Source organism: Nomascus leucogenys, chromosome 10 (assembly GCF_006542625.1).
Source record: "Nomascus leucogenys isolate Asia chromosome 10, Asia_NLE_v1, whole genome shotgun sequence".
In the NCBI taxonomy this organism is placed as follows: Eukaryota; Metazoa; Chordata; class Mammalia; order Primates; family Hylobatidae; genus Nomascus; species Nomascus leucogenys.
The window spans coordinates 92,673,400-92,692,880 of record NC_044390.1 but is presented as its reverse complement, the minus strand read 5'-3'; the positions used below and the strand labels follow the sequence as shown (position 1 = coordinate 92,692,880).

Here is a 19,481-nt window from a genome sequence, read left to right as displayed (position 1 = left end):
CCCAGGGGATGGAAGAGGAGGCCATTGCACTGGGCACTCTGGGAGCAGGAATGGACAGGAGCACCCAGTCCTCAGGTGTTTGAGGAACAAACGTGGCATTCAGGCAGGATAACGGGGCCAGGTGCTGCCTGGTACAATGTTCACAGAACACGGTTCCACCAGGAAGAATCAAGGACCTAGGTGTGTTGCCACTGAGAAAAGGCCAAGGAGAGTTCACAGTCTGGGTTTCTTTCTTTTTGTACACTGCTCCTGAAATGATCCTCACGTTGCAACTAACCAGAAAACGTCTCCTCTATAACAGGGGGGAATCCACGGACAACATCCATGTTCTCCCAGGGCAACCTGGGGACTTGGCCCAATGCTGTGTACACATCTGGAGGGTCACCAGGATGAAGGCAGGCCATGGAGTGCCCACTGCTTACTATGCCTTAACTGAACACAGGTATCACCACAAGGGCCCATTGGGACTTCTGGGGATGTAAACTAATGCTGTGAACTAATGCTGCAGAGGTCAGTGCGTGCTGGACTGGGGAGGTGACCAGCTCCCCTCTGCTTCCCAGAAGCCTGTGGACCCACAAGAAAGGCCCAGTGAGGTCCTGGGCACCCTCTCCCATGAACAAAAAAGGGACACCAAAGGCAGCCAAATATTATGTGGAGGAGTTAGAGGAGTGTCAGCAAAGACAGGTGCATTATGCCAGACATCCCAGCACCACCAAGAAAAGATGGATAGGAAGCAAAGATTCCCTCCAAGATTAATTAATCAAATCCACACACAGCAGCAGGTCTAGGATACTATTTAAAAACAAGTGAATGAAAGCAAAAAGACAACCTACGGAATGGGAGAAAATACATGCAAACTGTCTATCTGATAAGGGCCTAGCATTCAGCATATATAAAGTACTCCTACAAAATCAACAACAAAAGCAAATAACATAATTAAAAACTTGGCAAAGGTCTTGACTAGACATTTCTCCCAAGTTATATAAGTGGCCAATAAACACATGAAAATACCCTCAACAACATCATTAGTCATCAGGGAAATGCAAATCCAAACCACAAGGAGATACCACTTCATACCCATTGGGATGGTTAAAGTAAAAAAGACAGATACTAAGTGCTGGTGAGGATGTAGAGAAATTGGAACCCTCATACACTGCTCTTGGGAACGTAAAATGGTACAATCACTGTGGAAAACAGTTTTCCAGTTTCTCCAAAATTTAAACATAGAATTACCATATGGCCTAGCAATTCCACTCCTAGGTATACACCTAAATGAATTGAAAACAGGCGCTCAAACAAATACTTGTATACTCATGTTCACAGCAGCACTATGGGCAATATGTAAAAGATTGAAACAACTCAAATGCCCATGTACGATGGATGGATAAATAAAATATGGTCTGTCCATACAACGGAATAGTATTCAGCCATAAAAAGGGATGAAGTCCTGACACATGCTACGTGATGAACCTCGACAACGTGACGCTGAATGAAAGAAGCCAGACACAAAAGGCCACATAGTGTATGACTGCATTCAGATGAAACATTCAGAAAGTAAATCCGTAGAGACAGAAAGTAGACTGGTGGTTTCCAGGGACTGGGGAAGAGTGAGGATGGGGGAAATGGCAAGTAGCTGCCTAGCTAACGGGTACCCAGTTTCCTTTTGGGATGATGACAGTGTTTTGGAAGTAAACAAAGATGGTGGTCCAACAGCACTGTGAATGTACTAAATGCCAGTGAAATGGCTAATTTTATGTGATGTAAATTTTACGTGATGTAAATTTTACCTCAATACAAAAAAGAAAATGGGGGAAAAAAAAACCACAGGTGAAAAATGACCCCTCCCAGGAGCGACTGAAACTTTAAAAAGATAGAATGTATCAAAATCAAATCAAAACACCTGTAAGACTCAAGGAAGGCGGCCTCTCATGGCAGAGTTCAAGCAGGAGAGAGATTCTCGAACCTGGGGAAGGCCCCAACTTTACCACACACCGTAAGGAACCTTGAGGGTAGAATTAGGGGATTCCAATGTCTGCATATCTCACTAAAGAAAATGAAATGTTTCTGCCTCCCTTTCTCCCCTTCCTGTAGGTCTTTTCACAGACTCCAAGACATCCTTCTGCTTGCTTTTGCACACCCCAAAAAGTCACTGCAATGCCTGCAACTCCCGGAGACTCAGATGCCATGCCTTGCCTTGACTTGATCATTCTTCCGCTGAATTCTGGGGTCCAAATCTGCCACTTTCACAAAGCTTTCTTTCTTGCCGTCATGATGTTCCAGGAATTAATTTATGCAAACCACAAATAGAGGCATCCTGTTCTGTCCCTGCCCCCAGCCATCCCATCTTGTTGCCAAAGGGGCAACTGCAGAGAATGTTCCAGAGCCGTATCTAAAGAAACAGAGTCCCTTCCGCTGTCCACACACCGCCTCCTTCCTATCGGTACTCGCTACCATAATAGCTTTTCTCACTCTCCCACAGAGTTCTTTCACTAAGCAGCCGTGCAGCCAGGCCTGCCACCGTTGTCCTCAATGTCCAGATGAACAAATCAGACCCCCCCACCCGATAGCGCGCGACCGGCTGAAGGTCACACAGCTGGTTCTGGCAGAGCCAGGATTCGAAACCAGATCCCCTCACTCCAAATCCCACTCCTTTCCCTCCTGCACCAGCCCATTAACAGAGGATTTCTTTTATGACCCACACTGCATCATTTATTGCCTGACAAATGCCTCAGTAGTTAAGTCTGGGGACAATAACGTCTCGCATTTTAGCTCCCTAATTGAGCCCTCATTGCCAGGCCTCTCTCCCTTCAGTCTTGGAGATACAGCACGTACCCACTGAAGGATCTTCTGTGAGATTTTTGTTCCTTCTTTTATTCTGACCCAAAACTAAGACACAGGTCCCCTCGTCCTCAGGGGCTTCCTCACTCATCAGCTCTGAATTGGTTCGTGGGATTCCATGCACAATGCTTCTTCCACTGGGGCTTCTGGCCTCTGGTTTATCCCGACAGAGACTCTCACAGTGGGCGAACTCTTCCTCAGAGTCTGAGAAGCAGATGGTCCAGTGTGGGGAGACAGTCCACATCTTCCACAGAGCATTTCCTAGCACGGGGGGTGCCCTGGCAGGGGCTGAGGAAACACAGTGCTTGCTGGTCCTAAACAGGTCCAGGGGACCCAAGGAAGGCAGGGAGGCAGGACTTGGGACAAGTTGACCATTGGCCAACAAATGGCAACATTTTGAAATATTTTGTCAACCAGCACAGCCTTCCCAGCACCTGCAGGCTGCACATCAGGAACATCGGACTGCTTCCCCTTAGTGAAGTTATTATATTTGAATACAAGCAGAGGAAAGACGAAGGTGGCCTCTCCGGGTTGCCGTCTGGATGGGATGATCAGCCTCATGATACCACAAACGCATTTCCAGCTAACTGCTGCTAAGCCCTCAAGACAACAACCAACGCTTTACTTTCCCCCGGTCAACAGGAGCCCAGATGACAGCCCATCCTAGCAGCCATCCATTTACTTTCCTTCCCAGAGGCAGGGGACCCCTCACGCGTACCCTAGAGGTTTGGCCAATTGGGCATCTCCGGTTTTTATTTTTGTTTTTTTTTTATTATTATTATACTTTAAGTTCTGGGGTACATATGCTGAATGTGCAGGTTTGTTACATAGGTATACCCGTGCCATGGTGGTTTGCTGCACCCATCAACCCCTCATCTATACTAGGTATTTCTCCTAATGCTCTCCCTCCCCTAGCCCCCCACCCTCTGACAGGCCCCATTGTGTGATGTTCCCCTCCCTGTGCCCATGTATTCACATTGTTCATCTCCCACTTATGAGTGAGAACATGTGGTGTTTGGTTTTCTGTTCTTGTGTGGGCATCTGTATTTTGTCCCCTTCTCAATTTCACTTCCTGACCACTCCACTCCACTCCACTGTCCACAGCCAAGCACCCCACTTGGCACTGAGGCTCCGGACACAATTATTTTTCTCGCTGGCCTCAGTCTTCCCACCCCGCCTAGGAGTGCTGCCCCCCATCAATCAGGTCCTGTGCACACCACAAGCACTGCCGCCGGATGCCTCCTTACGGGACAGGGCTCCTCGGGTTCCAGTAGCTTCCAGGATCACAGTCAAGCCACAGCCCAGAGGGTCCCTTGCTGCATTTGCAATTTGGAAAACAAGGGGATCCATAAATTCCAGTGTGGCCGATTTCCAGGCCACGAGGAAGTCTCCAGAACCCAGATGCCTATCTCAGTCCCTCTTCCCTTGGGGCTGGCTCAGCAGGCATTCTAGGACCCAGCAACTCTCCAAAGAGTGAACTTTCGAGCTGCAAAAGTGCCCTCAAAACTGCAGTAAAGGCAGCAGGCTTCTACAGATGCTGAGGAGAGTACCTGTGAGCATGTAAGTCGCAAAGTAATTCTCTCCATAACAGCTGAAGCCAAAACAGGGTTGATGCACTCCAGGACTGTCTTTGTCTTGACTTTTCAATTATTATTATTAGTTATCATTATCACTATTATTATTACCAATCCACCCTGGTGTATCCCCTTGTGCAGTACAAAAGTCAAAACACTTACTCAGCAGAATGGCTAAACTGAAAAGAGAGAAAAAAGCAAATGGTGGTGTGGTCATGGAGTGACTGGGACTCGTGAACATTGCTGGAATGAGTGTAATTTGGTTCAACCTCTTTGGAAAGCTATTTGGTGGTAACTACAAAGCCTGAATTTCTGTAGACCCTGTAACAGCATTGCCACTCCTCAGTTTATGCCCAACAGAAACGCGTGCACCCGTTCACCAAGACACACATACAAGAAGGTGCACGACAGCCCTGCCATCAGCCCAAAATGGAAACAACCCAAAATGCTCATTGCCTTAATCTGTTCAGGACAGTCTAACAAAATACCACAAACTTGAAGGCTTATAAACAACAGAAATTTATTTCTCACAGTTCTGGAGGCTGGGAAGTCCAAGAGCAAGATGTCAGCAGTTTCAGTGCCAGGTGAGAGCTTGCTTTTTTATACATGGGGCCGTCATGCTGTGTCCTCACATGGTGGAAGGGGCGACAGAGCACCCTCAAGCCTCTTTTATAAGGGCATTAATCCCATTCCTTTAGGCAGATGACCTAATCTCCCAAAAGGCCCCACCTCCTAATAACACTGCCTTGGGGATTAGAATTTCAACATGTGAATTTGGGGGGGATACAGACATTCAGACCCTACCACACATTGACAACGGAACTGGTAAAGTGTAACATCTCACAGTGGAACACTACACAGCAGTAACAAGAGGAAGCAGCCTATCACCACACAACAACACAGTGACCTTCCAAATACACAGCTGAGTGGAAGAAGCCAGGTACCAAAAGTGCACACTGTGCAATTCCATTCATGGAAAGTCAGAAACAGGCACACAGATCTCCGAGGTGAAAGCCTGCACAGTGGCCGCCCTGTGGTGGAGGCAGTCATTGGGAGGAGTCCCGCTGGGCTTCTGGGGACCCTGCCATGCTCTGTCTCTTCTTCTGCGTGCCGGTTCCTTGGTGGTTGTGAGAACTCATCAGTCTGTGCTCACTTATGTGGACTCTTCTGCATGTATGTTACAGTTCAATATGAAGTTCAAAACAAAGCAAGTGCATTGCAACAGGGATGTAAGTCAGAGCCAGGGGGACATGGTGGCTCCACCACTGCCCTTGTTCACTGGGATGTCTCCAGGTGAACCCAAATGCCACCACCCCAGACACACAGAGGCGTTTCTCCCCCAGACCTCCACCAGGTGTCCGCGGTCCCTTTGGCTCTGAGCGACAAGAGTGACCTGAGCCTTGGCCTTGTACGTGATGGAGGATTGGCTGCTGGAAAGAGTCTGAGTCCAGATAAGCATCCCTCCTGGTTGGAACAGGGAGAGAGACATTCTAGCTGCTGTAGATAAGTCAAAAGAAAGACAACTGGACTCCAGGCCAGCCTCTACCCAGCAGGGACAGACAGGCAGGGCACAGGTTCACACCTTCTCCATCTCACTCCCCATATGTCTTTCCCAGTCCACTGCTAGCATCCACCACCTAGCTGGGCACAAGGAAACCTGCTCTGTGAGTACACGCCTGCATCTTTCTGTCTTCTACTTAGACCAGCCACTTTTGAACTAAATACTGAACTCTACGGGGTTTTGGGTTTGTTTGGTTGTCTACATAGCGGGTGTGCAGTAAAGGATTGACTTTGCCTGAAGAGAGGTCTGGCCTTTGCCTTCACCTCCTGAGAATTAACTTTTAAGCCTTTGGAATTTCTTGCCTGATAAGAGTGTCTTTGCTTACCTGGGGCCTTGGGCCATGCCAGATAATCTGTGCCTCAATACGATTTATGGTAGGGAGGCTTGGTCCACATGGGATCTGCTTGACCACTGGAGGGACTGGAGAGGAACATCGGCCAAGTGGGTGGTCAGCCATGTCTATATGACCAAGTTCCAAAAAAAGCTCTGGACACCAAGCTTGGGTGAGCTCCCCCAGTTGGCAGCACTCTGTGCCTATGGTTGCACATCAGCTCTGGGAGAAGCAAATGCTGTCTATACGACTCCACTGGGAAAAGTCAACTGGGAGCTTGCCCTGGACCTCTACTGGATCCTACTCTATGCACCTCTTCCCTTGGCTGAACTTAGTTTGTAAACTTTCATTAGAATAAACAATATTTATAAGTACAACAGCATTTCTGAGTTCTTTGAGTCCTCCTAGAAAATTATTGAACCTGAGGGTGGTCTTGGGGACCCTCCAGACTTGCAGATGGCATCAGAAGTGAGGGTCGTCTTGAGACCTTCCCAGCTTTTCAGTGGGTGGGTCAAGTCTTTCACTGTCTGCCACGGGCGGCGGTTGGAGAAGGAAGCATGCAATTAGAACTCACGCCATCAAGGCTATGAAATATTTTTATGCCCCATGTCATGCACCCAGTCCTCCAACGTTTAAAGAGGATTTCTTGAGTTCCAGGTACTACGCATGAAGTGCTTGGAAATGCAAAGAGGAGCATGGCGCTCAGTCCAGACCAGTGAGTCTCAGATGGTTTTGGCCGCAGACTGAGACTGTGGCTCACCTTTCCCCAGTACCCATTTCACAGTAGAAAAAGAACTTGTTCACAAATGCTGAAATGTCTCGAGCCCCTTCTGGAAGCCAGGCACTGTCCGCCGCCTTGCACTGCTAATACACGGACACCTCATGCAACCTCATGGGGGGTAGTATCGCTTCTGCTTCCATTTTCCACATGAGGAAACTTGATGACCGTCACTAGACAGGCAAATTGCATGGGTATGACCAGGGGAGGGAAGTTTTGCATTCTGCTTTAGCCAGAGGAGATACAGAAGATTCCTGTTTGGACAGTAAAAAGGTATTCACAGGCTATTGAAAATTCACTGGCCAAAAGATCTAGTTAAGGATGTCAACTAACGTTAGAGTTAACCAAACAGCCCACAATGGAAGAACTCAGTCCTTCATTAGTTCAGGAAACTGAACTAATAAATATTCCCAAAAAAGTAAGGAAAGCTACAACTTGAATTCACAACCATCTGAAGACAATTCTACCAAACGCCTTGATGATGATAAACTGTCCTGTCCAAACTCTGACGGCTGCAAGATGCCAGCAGCCATGTGCATCCTAGCGCCACTCAGGAATATTCGTGGATTATAATAGCTGAGCTTTACTGAGGCCACTCCCCTGAGCCAGACACTTTCCCAAGGGCTTTGCATAAATTTTCTCGTGCTTTACCTGTATCAACATATTTAATCCTCTTTACAGCACTATGAGTAGGTCTCGTTATCCTAGATTTACAAATGCGAAATCTGTGGCACCAAACAATTAAGGAACAGGAACAAGATCAGAAGGCAAGTCATTGTGGAGGCAGGATGGAGTGCAGGGGTCCTCATTTCTGAGCCTGCCCATCTGGCCACTACACCTGACCGGCACAGCACAGGTATTCGCACCAGCCTGCCAGGTTCAGGTCCTGGCTCTGCCATTGACTCTTGCTGCAATACAAAGACTTCTCCTCTCTCAAATGATGAAAAAATAAGTGTCTGTAGGAGGTTGAATAGTGTCCCCCAGGGATTCATATCCACCCAGAACCTCACAACGTGACCTTATTGAGCCACAGGGTCTTCATTGATGTAGTTACTTAGGAATCTCAAGATGAAACCACCCTGGATTTAGGGTGGGCTGTAAATCCAATGAGTGGTGTCTTTATAAGAGACAGACAGGGAACCTGAGAAGGCAGCTATGTGAAGTCAGAGAGAGAGAGAGAGAGAGAGAGAGAGAGAGAGAGAGAGAGAGACTGGAGTTATGCTTCTATGGGCCAAGGAACACGAAGGATTGCCAGCAACAACCAGAAGGGAGGAGAAAAGCATGAGACGGTTTCTAAACCCTACTGACATCTTCATTTTGGACTCTGGCCTCCTAGAACTGTGAGAGAATAAATTTTTGTTGTTTTACACCATCGCGTTTGTGGCCATTTGCTGTGGCAGCCCCGGGAAGCTAACACAGTGGCCATCTCGTGAGGCTGCTGCAAGGGTTAAGTGAGCTAATACGATATAAAGTGCTGGCACAGATGGAGTGCTACAGGCATGTTTGTTATCATTACATTACGCTGTATCTGTGAATCAAAGAAGGGAGTGAGACAGTCTGTCTAGGGAAACAGTGGCTTACATACAAACAAAATAAACTGACAAAATAAAAATAAATAAATTCTGATATCTTTGCTTTGGAGTGAAACACTGGGCATTCCTCCCTCCATAGCAGAGCCGGATACACTCAGGAATGAATGTCAGGAAGGTGATAGAGAGAGAAGGATTAGGAGCAAGACTCCCAGATTTTAATTCCAGCTGCAAGACGGACTAGCTGTGAGGCCTTGGATAACCATTGAACTTCTGTGACTCAGTTTCCTTATCTGTAAAACGTGGATAATAACACTATCTACCTACAGTGTTGCTATTATGAAGATTAAGTGAATTGATGTATATTAAGTGCTTAGAACACCTGGAACAAAGACGTGGATCAGCATTAGCTATTATCAATTTCCTAACAATGAACTACCATATGGTCTCCAGAGATCAGACGCACAAGCATCTAAGCCTCCTATCTTGTGAGATGTCCTTTGGAACTACTCTAAGTCTCTAGCCAGGATTCTAAACACTTCTTCTCCAGATATGATTTCCTGATCCTACTCCTCTTCCTTAGCAGAAAATTCCTCTAACATCCCTAGGCAAGGCAAATGTCTCCATTTGCCACAGTAGATTCATTTATTTCATAAGGGCTGCTCTAGAGAACATCCAGTCCTCAATCTCTTGGGCCCAAAGGACATTGCTGTACACCTGACAAATTCTTGAATATGTCATAGCAGTCACAATTAATTTTTTAAAATCCAGTTCTGGTGCATGTCCATAAAAATGTCCAGAGGTAGGGCCAAATTCAGATGCAACTCACTATAGAGGTTCAAATGTTACCCCCAGTTCCATTAGGCACTGGACCCTGTTCAGCTCTCATGCACGTGGGCTTTGTTCACCAATAAACTATCTCCTCATCATCACAGTGTTGCTGCAGCAGCTCCAGATCTCACATCCTCATCCACAATAAAAAAGCAAAATTCTTTCCCTTCGATCAAACATCCTGGAGCCAGGTTTTCATTGGCCAAATTAAACTGAGTGCTCAATCTTGAGCCAATCATTATGGCATCTAGGGTAGAGGGACAATGCTCATGGGCTTAGCTGGTCAACAATTATCACTGCACTAAGGGTGAAGTTAACCACCCCCCCCGCCCCAATCACATGGGAGAGGTTAGCAAGGAGTGGCTCCTGAAAGGAAATTCAAGTTACAACAGAACAAATGAATGCTGGGTATCAAAAACACAAACCTAAAACCAAACTATTGACATTTTGCCTCTCTCTTAAACACAAGTTATACAATTGTTTCTAAATCCCAGTCCTTAGTCCAAATCCTTCCTACTTTTAGATTATCTTTGTTAGAACAATTTAAGCCCAGGAACATCTATGTCTTGAATATTCATTAAGTTTGTTTTAGAGAAATATCTTTAGGCTTGGTGATATTCTTAGCCCTTGTTATTTAAAAAACTACAATATCTAAAACTATGCGGAAAAGATAAACGGTCTCACCACTGTAATGAGTTTGCGGGATTTGGGCTCTGAGCATGGAAAAATATATGACCACCAGGTGGCAGTAGCACACAACGAGTTTTATTTGGGCAACGCTTTGACAGGTTTGCATGAAAGGAGCCCCTCACAGCATGAGACTGTCCAAAGGATGTGGCCTGAGGGTCCCCCAGCCAGAAGGAAGGAGGGAAAGGGAACTCTGAAAGGAGAGGTAGATTCAAGACAGGGGCTCACATGTCTAAATAATGTCACTCAGCAGCACAGTGGGGAGTCTCTGGGTCAGAGAGTTCTAAAGGGCAGTTGCAGCTTGAGTTCTTTTATAGCTAAAAGGCTTATCTTATTTACAACTAACAGACATTGGGCTCAGTTTTGCAGGGTATGCAAAACAGGCAGGCTCCAAATGGCTAAAAATCTGTTTATTTGGGCTATGTTTAAAACAATTGGATGTGTAAAAATATGAGTTTGGTGCCAGCAGGCTTTTGAGCTAACAGGTCCCAGCCCGCTGTGAAGAAACAAACAACACAGGGGCCAATGAGCAGGTACCATTTTTATCTCACTTACATAATAACCACTTTCTGACATACAGCAAAAAAAAAATATATATATATATATATATATACACATATATTTCCATAGGGTCTTCATTATATAAACATTTGCTTATGAATCCTTGAAATTATGGGATTACATAGGGAAGGATAAATTGGCAGAACAAGAAGCCACTTGTTGATGAATGGACTTTTCCAGATGTCAGTCCCTGCCCACACACGGCCCTTAGATAACAGCAGTATCTACCCCTGCCCACCACTTCAACATGTCTGCCATCTTGATTGGTCAGATTCTGCTGACTGCCAACTATAAATACAATGCAAAAGCAATGCAAATCCATTGCAAAGTGAAATTGCATATCTTGTAATAGTAGAGGATGGACAAATGCATGCAAAGCTATCGACAGAGAATGAAGCCAGGGTCTACAATCACTCTTCAAGATATATTTACCAGCCAGGTGTGGTAGCTCATGCCTGTAATCCCAACACTTTGAAAGGCCAAGGCGGGCAGATCACCTGAGGTGTGGAGTTCAAGACCAGCCTGGCAAACATGGCGAAACCCTATCTCTACTAAAAATACAAAAATTAGCCAGGCATGTTGGTGGGTGCCTGTAATCCCACCTACTCCAGAGACTGAGGCAGGAGAATTGCTTGAACCCGGGTGGTGGAGGTTGCAGTGAGCCAAAATCACACCACTGCACTCCAGCCTAGGTGATAAAGCAAGACTCCATCTCAAATATAGATAGATAGATAGATAGATAGACAGATAGATAGATAGATAGATAGACAGACAGATAGAGAACAAGTGAAGAGGAGAAAATCAATGAGGACAGTGAGTGCTTCAGAAGACAGCAGTTTCAATAGCCGAGTATCATGAAGCTCTTGGGGAAACTGGGGAAGCCCTCAAATATTTCTGCTAAATGGATCCTTTTTGTGATCCTACTGGCAATGTCAAACATGAAAACTGCAATATTATATAGTTATTGAAAACTGGAAGAAAAATGACAGATTATCAACATGTATTCTTTGTTCAAAGTGCACAGATTGGGAATTGCCAACCCCTAATTTTGTTTACTACAAGATAAAATAAACTTTTATTATAATCTTTATTTCATTTCTCAAGGAAGAAAAAAAAATCCCAATCAAGTTTTTTCTCACTATTTTCTATGAAATTTTGGTTCCCAATTTTAGTCAATTAATTTTAATTAGCCAAAAATACTTAAAGAAAATTTCTCCATCACACCCTTCTAACTTTGAATTGCAATGCTCAAAAATGTATATTTATGTGTGTGAAAATATGCTAATATTGTATGTTGGTGGGGAACAGAACACTGGCTCCTCGTGGTTCCTAAAACAGCACATTCCTTCTCGTCCCTAAACCTTTCCACTTGCCATTCCCTCTGCCTGGAAGCCTCTCCCACAGACACCACCATGACTCATTCCCTAATCTCCTTCAGATCTGGACAAATGTCACCTCTCAGTGAAGGCTTCCTAGACCACCCAATCTAAAATGGCAAATCCCTCTTATCCTCAACAACTTCTATCCCCGGTTTCCTGCTTTATTTTTCTCCTTAGCACTAAACCGTACCCAACGTACACTTTGCTTCCCTTGTTTATTATCTGTCTCTCCCACTAGATATAAGCCCGAGGAGAGCAAAGATTCTGCAGTTTCTGTCTCCTGCATTATCCATAGTGCTGAGAACCATGCCTGGAAAATGGGAGGAGCTTAATCAATATTGGTCAAATGAAGGGTCTTTATCTAAGGTGTCATCCATCTCTGGATGTCCCATGAATATGAGACTTCAAGGGCTGAAGATGCCCAGTAAGAGACATCATCAAAAAATTCCAAGGGCAGGGGAGGGGGTGAAGGCATCAGAACCCTGTGGACCAGAGGCTCTCAAACTTTCAAGCATATCAGAATCACCTGTGCCACTTGTCATGGCACAGAGATCGGGACCCAACCTCTAGAGACTGTGCTGCTATAGGTCTGGGGGGCAGGACCCATAGTGCTGTGTTTTTAAACAAGTTGCCCTTCTGATGCAGGGGGGCCCTCAGAACACTCTGTGGGCAATACTGTTTGGGACACACCTCGGACATCACATTCTGTCGAGCAGAGTCATGCAAAAGAGGTTCAACACCCTTTCTGAGATAAGCCCAGCCCTGGGGCACAGGAACATTTTCAGGGTGTGATTAAGGAAAACTGTAAAGATACTTTTAATTGGGGCCCTCCCACCAAACAACTTTCCCTGTGATAAATTAACCAAAGACAGAGATGCTTGCATCTCCCACTAAGCACCTGGAGGCTAGTAACATCAGACTCTGCTGAGAGCTCCTTTCAAGCAAAGATTTAAACTGGAACAGGTTACAGGGCATGGAAAAGAGAGCCCAAGGGATCCACAGAAGGCAGCAGCCTGGCCTGCCAGGGGGCTGGAAACCCAGATATTCTGGGCCTCTGAGTCAGAACAGAAGCCATCTTGATGGACAAACAGACAACTGGTGCTGGAAAAGCACATCCACCAGAGAGAAGTGCTGGAAATCATGAAACTCAGCTATGAGAACAGGACACCTGAAGGGGGATCTGCATGCCAGTGAGAACTTTCCCCAGGCAACACGTGCTGATTTCTAGAAGCTATTGCCACTCTCTCGTCTCATGGCTAAGTTTAATCTCTCGTCTAAGAAAGTCAAATACTAAGCAACTTATGTGTCTAGCTTTGGACAAATCAGAAATTTCACATTTTTACAAGAAAAAGAATGGCTTTAGTTATTTCAGTGCTTCTACTACAACAGCTGCCTTGATTTCATGTGTTTGTTACCTTTTGAGAGACGGCTAGGTATCAGCAACTGGGAGAGGTGATTTGTAGGTAATGGAGCCCATCAAAGCAAGAGAGAACTACAGATAAGAATAATCATTGCAGCTACAATTGTAGAAATGTCTGCTCCACCCCATCCAAGGCAGCTCTGAGTGTGAAAACAGCAGTAGGTTCATGTATGCAGGAAGCTCCATCCAGCCTGTGGAGCTGATCTGATCCTCAACCTGTGCACCTATGCCACAATGAGACGTCATTATGTTGTTTCCCCAACCAAATGATAGCTTCTACAATGCAATATTTTCTTCCCAAACTCCAGCTTCATAGCCGCTTAGCCAATCTCAAACCTCAACACCTTCCACAGCCAATATAACAGAGTAAATTTACCCCAAAGCTGCCTGTTGGATCTTTCCTGTTCTATGCTAGCTGTATTAGTTTCCCAGAACAATTGTAACGAATTACCACAAACTGGTGACTCAAAACAAGAGAAATTTACGCTCTCACAGCTCTGGAGGCCAGAAGTCTGAAATCAAGGTGTTGGTAGGGTGGGTTCCTTCTAGAGTCTCTGAGAGATAATCGATTCCATGCCTCTCCTATAGCCCATCCCTCAATACACACACACACACACACACACACACACACACACACACACACACACACACACACTTCCTTCTTCACATCTTCCACAGCAACAAGACAAGCAAGTCCAAAACTCTGCCTTGGCCCCAAGTATCTAAACCTAGCAAAAAATGAGTGGACCCAGCCTATAGCATGTTTTACTTAGCCACTCATTTGGTGACAGTACATGCCATATGTATGTATATATAAACTTTAGGATGATCTGCTATGATCCCTGACTCCTGGTGATCACAGCTTTGTAAATCTGTTTCCCTTGATTGTGGGTAGGAACTGAGACTTCCTTATAACTAATTAAATATGGCAAAGGCACTGGAATGTCACTCCATGACCACATTAGGTTTATAAGACCATCTCACTAGCTGACTGACTCTAGAACTATCTTCTTGGGTGGCTTTGAAAAAACAGGCAGTCAGGTTGGAAGACCTTTGTGACAATGACCTGGAGGAAGTGGGGCAGCCTCCAGGATCCAGCCAGCAAAAATGGGAGGAGCTTAATCAATATTGGTCAAATGAAGGGTCTTTATCTAAGGTGTCATCCATCTCTGGATGTCCCATGAATATGAATCCAGAGGGCAGCCTCCAGGATCCAGCCAGCAAAAATCCAGGGCCCTCAGCCACACCACAACAAGGAAATAAATTCTGCCAACAACTGAGTCAGCTTGAAGCAGATTCTTCACCAGTCGAGCCTCCAGATGAGAACACTGGGTTGCAACACCTGGGTTGCAGCCTGTGAGATCCAAAGCCGAGGACCCAGCTGAGCCATGCCTGGACTCTCAACCCACAGAAACTATGAGATAATAAATGGGTGATGTTTTAAGTCTTAAGCCTTTAAGTTTGTGGTAATTTTGCTACTCACCAATGGATAACAATTAGACCATGTCTTAAAACTTTCAATTTGATGGCCAATACCTAAGCATCAGACAATTTCACATAAAAGCCCAGATTTCTGACTTCACTGAAACTTGACCACACTGAACTTGCATTCCTGCCCAGTAACAATGGGCTTGAGCTGAGCAGCAGCTGCTCCATCAGCCAAGGCCCACTCTCCAGTTACCACATCCCCCCCACCCCCAATCCTTACTGCCTCCCTGACACTGAGGCTGAGTGCTGGTTGCTACTAATTACTATGTTTACCCTACACTTTTTCTCTGCATTGACTTAGAAGGAAATGAAAAGACTTCTGTGTCTGTATCTATGTCAACCGTTTTCTCACATCGGTCTTCTTTGATCGTTTACGCTAATAGCCTGGTCCCTACAGGCAATGGTTTTCAATCGATGAGATACCACCCCCTAGAAGGCACAAATATAAAAATGAGCAGGGGTAGTTGGGATTTCCCAATAACTTAGGAAGCAGGTAAGGTGAGGCTACAAAGAACTGTCAGCATTTAGAGGATTAGGGTTAGGGATGCTAAATGCCCTGCAGTGCACAGAAAAGTCTCATCCCACATCAAATGCCAATAGTTCTCCCATGGAGAACACTCTAGATAGGTTTTTCAGTCCCTGTCTAGATAATGCCCACCCCTGCCTGCCCCCAATGCAAATGCCAATGATATCTTTTCCAAGCAAACTGGATCCCGAACTGAGCTGCTGATGCTCCCTAACTGTTCTGTCCTTGTCCCTATGTGGGGCACACTCTTATTTTTCAGTGCATGTAAACAGAACAGGAAGCAACTTTCCTACAAACGCTGGGTATTCTGTGTCACTGTCATGAAATCAACACCTGCCACAATTTCAAGTCCATTATTGTCCCACTATGAGGAATGTGCTTTGTTCATCCACTTCACTTCTTTTCATAGCCCCAAGCATTGGTGCCCCAAGCATTGGTTCCTAACAAGAAAATCAATCCTCCTTCAGATCACATCTAAATTCTGACATGACAGAGGTTCCCCAATGCAGAAAGTCTTCTCTTCTGTCATTCTCAACCATGGACTCTGGTCCTTATGCTCCACACAATAAGTTAATGACAATGTGCATCTCTCTCACAGCAAAATCATTAAATACACAAATATATACACACCATGACCAACATTTGGCAGGAGGTAGGGAAGTTGATATTTTCTCAGGGCCCAATAAAGGGTTTCTCATGATTCAATTAGTAGGGTAATAGTGTTTCATGGGAACATGGGATTTGTAAATGGAGAGTAATTAAGAACTAAAAATGCTTTTGAAATGAAAAGGATTTGGAAAGAAGATTGAGTCTCAGGGATTTGGGATTCAAATATGTCTGGGAGGCGTTCCATTTAATTTAAGGTCTATTTGCCAAGTATCTGCTACCTGTCAGGCATTAACCTACTGTGTGCAAAAGAACAGGTAGTCCTAAGAGACACACAGAACAGTGAAGTTGGCTGGGCGCAGTGGGTCACGTCCCTAATCCCAGCACTTCGGGAGGCTGAGGCGGGCGGATCATGAGGTCAGAAGATCGAGATCATCCTGGCCAACATGATGAAACCCCGTCTCTACTAAAATACAAAAAATTAGTCGGGCCTGGTGGCAGGCACCTGTAGTCCTAGCTACTTGGGAGGCTGAGGCAGGGGAATTGCTTGAACCTGGGAGGGGGAGATTGCAGTGAGCTGAGATCACGCCACTGCACTCCAGCCTGGGTGACAAATCAAGGCTCTGTCTCAAAAAAAAATTAAAAAAAAAAAAAGAATAGTGAAGTTAAGACCACTGTAGACATAATTTCTACAACAGTGACGTTAAAGCTATATGTCTGCCTTGAATTCTAGACTCTAGCTGTGTGAATGTGGAAAAGTCATATAACCTCTTAGTGCCTCTGTTTCCTCACCTGTAAAATTGGGCATATTAGTGACAGTACTGGCCAGGTGTGGTGGCTCTCATGCCTATAATCCCAGCACTTTGGGAGGGCAAGGCAGGTGGATCACTTGCGCCCAAGAGTTTGAGACCAGCCTGGGAAATATAGCAAGATCCCATCTCCAGAAAAAGTATGAAAATTAGCTAAGTGCGCTGGCATGGGTCTGCAGTCCCAGCTACCTCAGGGAGGCTGAGATGGGAGGATCACCTGAGCCCAGGAGGTCAAGGCTGTAGTGAGCCATGATCACACCACTGGATTCCAGCCTGGTTGACAGAGCAATACCCCATTTCAAAAACAAACAAACAAACAAACAAACAAATAAATAATAGTACCTACCTCACAGTGTCACTGCAAGGATTAAATGGAGACAGTATATACAAAGTGCTTATAACAGAGCCTGGCATATAACTAGTACTATACAGTGTTCACGATGACGATGTGGGTGATAAGAGTGTCCAAGTGCTGTCCCCTTCATAAACCAGCCCAGACTGAAATGCTGACATCCAAAAGAATCATCCTTTGGTGCTAAAATGCTTCAGGGGAAGACTGAGAACTAGAGAAAAACTACTGTGAGAATCATCCAACAAACTCCCAACCCTGGTTGTCCCCCACACACAAGACCAGGAAGATTCATGGAATCTGCCCAGCATCCAGCCCCTACTCCTACACAGTGCTTGTATTTCCCACTGAGGAGCCACACTCACACTCAGTCCAGGTAGGTCAGGTTGGGCTGTATCCACTGTTGGCTTCAGGGATTGGTATGTATGTGGCCAACCAAAGCATTGTGTCCTTATGACAGAGTGATTGGTCCAAGGAGGAACCATTTGACTGAACCAAGCCAATCAGACTTTCCCATTCCCTGGCCACAGTTGATTGGCTCACAAGTAGACATGTGACTCAGGATTTGTCAGGGATTGTTGATTCCAGCTGTCTCTCCACTAAGCAATAAGCAATGCAAGAGTCCACCACCTGCCTGAGAATAAAACCATCAGAGAAATGCAGAGGCAATTAATGGAATGAGCTTGCTTTCTGGCCACTCCATCTCAGTGTCTGGATCCAGCCAGACCTGAGGCTCTCTTTGAACTTTTCAATTACATGAGCCAGGAAATTACCCTTAAGCCACTTTGAGTTGGGTGTCTTCTATTTGCAATCAAAAGTTCACTGACAAAAAACAATCAGGCTCTGACATTTCTACCACTCCGAGGACCAGATAAAACCCTCTCAAAGTTCACAGAAGATACACACATAACTTTACCCTCTGTAATCCAAGGACAAGAGAACAGATGGCGGAAGGATGTTCAATATTTCAACTGCCCTTGTGAGCACAGAGAGCAAATATCAAATAAGGGAATTTATGGAAATAATCAGAGATCCTCTCTTGCCATATCCATCACTTCGGTAATAAATATTAATTTTAAAAAGCTAAGATACAAAAATTCAATTCATAACTCAAAAATAACCTGACCTTTTATGGAATTAAACTCATTGACAGAAGTCAAACCTGCTATTTGTAAAGTGTTTGGTCATATGAACTTTCAGGTGGCTAATAATCATTTCATCACAGTAATTTAAAGCATTTTGTCAGCCATAATGAATTTTTTTCACCTCTTCCTCTCCAACCCAGACACACTCAAGGGTTCACCCTGATGTACTGGATATTTCCTGTCCATGAAGACTTCTCAACTAACCTGGGTCCTCATAGCTACAAAGAAACACACAGGCACACACATGCACATATACATATATCCATTTTCACAGCTTTATTTGCCACCTATATTTTTTTCTTAAAATTTAGACTCAGGAGGTACCTGTGCAGGTTTGTTACATGGGTACATTGCATAATGGTGAGGTTTGGGCTTCTAGTGTGCCCATCACTCAAGTAGTGAACATTGTACCCAATTGATAATTTTTCAACCCTCATCCCCCTTTCAACCTCCCCACTCCTGGAGTCTCCAGTGTCTATTATTTCCATCTTTACGTCCATGTGACCCACTGTAGCTCCCACATGGAAGTGAGAACATACGGTATTTGATTTTCTGTTTCTGGGTTACTTCACTTAGGATAATGGCCTCCACATTATGATGATCCCCAAACTTATTTTTACAGCACAGAACTTTCTTCCAAGTCCCAGATTCATAGCCAAATGAATACTTGAAATCATCTCTTAGAAGTTGCAAAGAAAATCAAACTTACTTTGTCCAAAAACTGAACTCAAGGTATCAACCCACCCAAAATAAAAACAAAACTACTGACTTCCCTTGTCCCCCCTTGAGAAAGGACCACCAACATCAAAGTACTCAAGCCAGAAACCTAGGGATCAACCCTGTCGCTCCCTTGACACCCAAGTCCATCAACAAGTCCCAAGTGTCTCTCCATGTAGCTGCCATCATCCTCATGTGCATCATGTGCAACCACTGCTGCAAACCATGCAGCAGCCAGGTGGTCTGCTCAAAATCCCAAGCTGTCGCTGCCCACCTTAACACTCTCCCCCAGTCACTTCTATTGTTAGAAGAAGTCCAAAATCCATCAAGCATGGACTCTGGAACCAGACTG

At 45.2% G+C, this 19,481-nt stretch overlaps 1 protein-coding gene across 1 annotated transcript in view; it reads right to left on the bottom strand.

Annotated features, from left to right (window-relative positions):
- LOC100606383 (transmembrane protein 132B) overlaps positions 1-19,481 on the bottom strand; it is a 494,015-nt gene that overhangs the window by 255,315 nt on the left and 219,219 nt on the right. The gene's annotated exons all lie outside the window — the stretch shown is intronic.